The sequence below is a fragment of the Aphidius gifuensis genome, linkage group LG2 (assembly GCF_014905175.1).
Source record: "Aphidius gifuensis isolate YNYX2018 linkage group LG2, ASM1490517v1, whole genome shotgun sequence".
In the NCBI taxonomy this organism is placed as follows: Eukaryota; Metazoa; Arthropoda; class Insecta; order Hymenoptera; family Braconidae; genus Aphidius; species Aphidius gifuensis.
The window spans coordinates 25479961-25485960 of NC_057789.1; positions in this window are offsets into that span (position 1 = coordinate 25479961).

The following is a 6000-nucleotide window of genomic DNA, read 5'->3' on the forward strand; positions in this document are numbered from 1 at the left end:
TTTTTATTTTTTACATTTTTTTTAAAAATTCAAATATTAAGCTAGCACAACTTTCTCAATAATCATCGAATCTCGATGCAATTGGGCTTGAAATTTTGTGCGAATTATGTGTTTTTTATGTGTGAAGAAATAAATTTAAAAGAAAATTTTTTTAAATATTTTTTATATTTTTTTTAAAAATTGACATATTAAGCTAGCACAACTTTTTCAATAATCATCGGATCTTAATGCAATTGGGCTCAAAATTTTGTGCGAATTATGTGTTTTTTATGTGTGAAGAAATAAATTTGAAAGAAAATTTTTTTAAATATTTTTTATATTTTTTTTAAAAATTGACATATTAAGCTAGCACAACTTTCTCAATAATCATCGAATCTCGATGCAATTGGGCTTGAAATTTTGTGCGAATTATGTGTTTTTTATGTGTGAAGAAATAAATTTAAAAGAAAATTTTTTTAAATATTTTTTATATTTTTTTTTTTAAATTGACATATTAAGCTAGCACAACTTTTTTAATAATCATCGGATCTTAATGCAATTGGGCTCAAAATTTTGTGCGAATTATGTGTTTTTTATGTGTGAAGAAATAAATTTGAAAGAAAATTTTTTATATTTTTTTTAAAAATTCAAATATTAAGCTAGCACAACTTTCTCAATAATCATCGAATCTCGATGCAATTGGGCTTGAAATTTTGTGCGAATTATGTGTTTTTTATGTGTGAAGAAATAAATTTAAAAGAAAATTTTTTTAAATATTTTTTATATTTTTTTTTAAAATTGACATATTAAGCTAGCACAACTTTTTCAATAATCATCGGATCTCGATGCAATTGGGCTTAAAATTTTGTGCGAATTATGTGTTTTTTATGTGTGAAGAAATAATTAGGGCTTCATGCGGTACGAGACGAGACGAGATTCGACGAGTCTCGGTATCGGTCTCGCTCGTTCGCACCAGGTCTCGGTCTCGGTCTCGGTCTCGCAATTTTAAGATTTTAGGTCTCGGTCTCGGTCTCGGTCTCGGTCTCGTCTCGCAAGTATCGCCGGGTCTCGCTTTTATACTAATATTTATTCGTCCAAGTAAAGTAAAAAAAGTGATTGAATAATACCATGTATATCAAATTCGTGTAAAATAAAAACAATTAATATTGTATTACCTAATTTTTTTAATATATATAAATTGAATATTGTTTTAATTAATAAATTGATTATTAATTTTAATATTAATAAAATTGATTAATCATACAAAATTATGACGAGAATTATTTTTATATACGACGTTTGTTTTTTATCGAGTATCCTATTTTTTCCATCTCATTTTCTAGTTCTTCAACAAATGTCATATTTGAAGAGGCGTTATCAGTTGTAATACCTTGAACTTCCGATTCTAAACCAAAGTTTTTTAAATTAGTCTGAGAAAAGTCTTTAGAAATGCCATAAACAAATAGTATATTTTCTTTTTTTTTTTTCTTTTACTTCATCGATATGTATTTTTTTTCCAAGAAGTAAATCATTGCTTTTGAAACATCAAATACAAAAAATATCAGTTGAGGAAAATATAATTGGCGTAACTTAAGTCTTTACAATTTTCATTGATACATAAGGCTTGTAAATATCTTGTGACTCTGGCGTCAGTGCCCTACTGTGCAGTGTCTTACTGTGCAGGAATATAACAGTCCTTTTTTTTAATATGATTCGATACGGTAAGAGGGAAAAAAAAAAAAAAAAAAAAAATATTATTTAAAATTTTCAGAGTCTCGCGAGACTAGCGAGACTTTCAGACGATAGTCTCGGTCTCGGTCTCGGTATCGTTTTATTGATTCAAGGCGGTCTCGGTCTCGGTCTCGGTCTCGCGTCTCGCGAGACGACGCATGCGAGACCGAGACTAGTCTCGGTACCGCATGAAGCCCTAGAAATAATTCAAAAACAAAATTTTTTTAAATATTTTTTATATTTTTTTTTAAAATTGACATATTAAGGTAGCACAACTTTTTCAGTAAACATTTAATCTTGATGTTATTAGACTAAAAATTACGTATGAATTATGTGTGATTTCTGTGTAAATAAATAAATTAAAAAAATTTTTCGTCAATTTATTAATTTTTTTTTTTTTTTATGATAATACTTGTGTTTATAAAATCAATGAACAATAAACCTTTTAGAAGGTATAGATACAGGCGCGCGTAGCGCGCCAATGTGCATGTTTAGTATAAAAAAGAAGAGAAATCACCTGAAAATGTACCAATCAATAATATTTTTCTCTAATTTTTCAAACCTTCTAATGAATTCAAAAAGTAAAATTATTAATTATATTCATTATATAGATTTTCTCTTCTTATTTTAAAAGACAGATGTTCACAAATACCAGTTGATATTGAGATCAATATCAATATCGATAAATATTGAGTTAAATATAATGATTGATAGGGCAATTAAAATCTGTTGTCATGTTAGTATGTGGTGCTGATAATATGTGTGGTTATATAGCTAACGTAGTCCACTGCGGGGTGTCTCATCTCAACACAATTGCCAGTAATGAGCCGGCATTGACCTCTTCACTGTGCGGTTATAAACCTCAACACGCCCCCGTCAAACTAAATGAATTTGCATGATCATGGATACTCTCTACTGTCGACTATATCATCCGCCCTTAATTTTCCCCTTTTTTTTTTTTATATTATTTTCTTACACTAATACAAAATCATTGTTCATAAATATTATTTCTATCATCATAATTTTCTTCTCTTTTTTACATGTCATTGAAATTTTTAAAATTCATTTTATTTATTTTATTTTTTTCCTCTTCAACACCTTTGACTCATCAACGAGCATCTGAATCATCAATGACATATCACAAATATAATTTAACAACAGAAATTCTCTGGATATATATTTTTTTTTTCTTTTTCTTTTAACAAAAAAGAAAGAGGCAATTTAAAAATTTTCATTCATAGAATAGGTTTATATATATTATAAAAATTAAATTCACAATTTTTTTATTTTTTAGTCAGTCGCCCATCAAGCACCTTTTCCCTAAATTTCTCTCACCCTATATATTTTTATTTCTACTTGAGAAAGAAAGAAAATACACTGAATAAAAAGGCAAGGATAAAAAAGTAATAATAATAATAATAAAAAATTTAAGAAATAAAGAAAGAAGAAGAGGTCCCTTTGGCGCAGCACGACACTTTATTTCTGATATATCGGCGGTCGCAGCGTGCGGCGAATATATATCGGCAAGATTAATCGAGTCAAAAGCCCGGTTTGTTACAAAGCTACGCCGCCCCGCCGGGACACAAACCCATGCATATTACTGGAAGGAGAACTTGGTCCCGTGTTCTAACGTCGCTTGTCGTCTTCGGGGGATACACACCCACGCCATCACCAAGGTATACTTTTTTTTATTTATATTTAAATGTTAAAAAATTATTTTATTTTTATTTTCAAGTGTGGATAAATGTCGTTGCTTTATATTACCTGATAGCTTTTGTGATTTAACAAAAAATAAATTAAATTAAATGAGAACGAAGACAAGAATATGACAAAAAATATTTTCAAAGTAATTTAATGCAATTTTATATATCATCAATGATATGAAAATAATACTTGGTATAATTTTTGTAAACAATTTGTAACTGACTGAATTATTGATAGCTTTGTCAGCATAAAAATATTGAAATCAATCAGCATTTTTATAATGAAAATAATGAAATAGAAAAATAAAAAATCATGTATATAATTTAAATAAATAATATTTGATATTAATCAGGTGTGAATAATTGCGTTGTTGTATTTAATATATTTTGGAAGCAAGAAATAATCATCGAGGCTTGTTTAACACCCCAATGATTTCTTCACCACCTTTATCGATCATTTCTTTTTTTTCTAATTTATTTTTGATTTTATTTTTTTCATATTGTTATTGATGCGATAATCTAATATTGGTTTGATGTATTGAGTAAGTCAATGGGGTGTCTAATGGCATGTAGAGGTCGTAACACTAGGGGTCGAACATATTTTTAAATAATCAACTCAGCGTGAGTTAAACATCACTTTGTTTTATACATCAATATTTTCATTATTGATACTTCATTTAAAAATTTTGCCAGGTTAAATATTTCATTGTCATTATTATTATTTTAGTATCAATCACACTACTTGTATTTATATAAAGCTTTTTTGTATTTTAAATTTCGAAGAAAAGCTTCATTCAATTTTGAAGCATGGTTTTTTTTTTTGGCGCCTCGGCTAATGTATATTTATTTCACAAAGAGAGAAGAAAAAAACGCCTATTTTTTACAACTGAATAAATGACAATGGGGGTTTTTATTCAAACACCTGTTATATATTTCACATAATGCAGGACCTTCATCACCAACATGACACCCACTTGAAAGTGTGAAAAATTGATTTTTATCGAATATATATTTTATCGATATTATAATTTTCATTGAATATATATTTTAACTCAAAAAAATTCCGGACTTTTTTATTCAGGTTATATTTGTTAAATAAAAAAATATTTCTAAATAAAAATTTCATGAAATTATGCTTCTAGTAATTAGTCGACATACAGTTATTCTAAAATTTTTGAAATTTAATTTCTAAAATTCGCTACTCGCTAAAAGTTATTACTGTTTAAAAAAAATATTTCCAAACATTGAATTCTTTTAATTTTTTTTTATTATTGTTTTCAAGTTATTATTATTAATAATAAAAATAATGATATACTTGTAATGTTCTTCATTTTGCTACCAAGTAATTTTCAGCAAGTAAATTCATATATACATACACGTGTCTGTTCTACATATATACATGATGAAATGTTGTTCATCGGCACTTGTACATAACCCGCATGTGAAGAAAACAAATAAAAAAAATTACAAGAGCAATTGTATAAAAGATTAAGTATCCATGCAAATATACTTAAGGTTGTTTGTAAATATTTGAGTTTCTACTCGATTTTTTTTTAATTAGGCTTATTTTTTAAATGAAATAATTATCTATCTTGACAATTTATTTCAATTTTTTTTGCCTCGGCTTTTATAGATAATGAAACAAAGTGACAACTTTTTATACACGAGAATATTAAGAAATAATTTTTTTCTTAATATATATAGTAATTCGTTGTTCACTGAAAACTTTTTTTTCTATCAATTTGTAAATAAAAAAAACTAAATAAAATTTGAAATATAAGTTCTGTTTGCACACAATTTTAAAAGTTATTCAAGTTTAAAAAATATTGCTTTCGCGGCAAGTTATACGCAAAAATATTTCAAACACAAGCATATAATTTAGTTGTTTAGTACTTGAAGCAGTAATGTTAGTGTTCTGTATATGCACGGACACACTTAAAGCCGGTTTTCGATACAGAAGCGCAAATATAAAATTTGTAGGCATGAGATATAGCGTTAAGATATACAGGTCAATTACAAATATTGTCGAAGATGTTTACAAAAAATACTTAAAAAAGAATCAAACTTGTGAAAAAAAAAAAAAACCGAAAAAATTATGAAGCATGATGATTGTCTTGGTTTTTACGATACACAATATTTTTCATTCTGTGTGCATCTTGATGAAATAAAATTTTTAAGCCATTTAAAATCTTCTTCTGTATATACATTCATATATATATTTAAATATAATTTTTATTTTTATTTATTTTTTATGGTAAATGATGGTAAAGATAACGGTCTTAATTAGCCACTGGGATATTAAAAATAAAAAATATAAAAATAAAAAAAAAAAACAGCACCACTACATGCCAGATGAAATAAAATTTATACTACTTAAAATGTTGTTGATGCGGTTTTGTGTTCTCCAAACAGTTTGATAATTGGTGCAATATTCAATCGTTAATTTTAACGATATAAATACAACTTGTAAATAAAAAATAATCATATTTTATATAAAATAATTATTAAAAATCAAATTTTTAATGTCAAATAAATTTGAAATTGCTACTACTATTAAAAATTATCAAGTGTTTTTCTTTTTCACTTT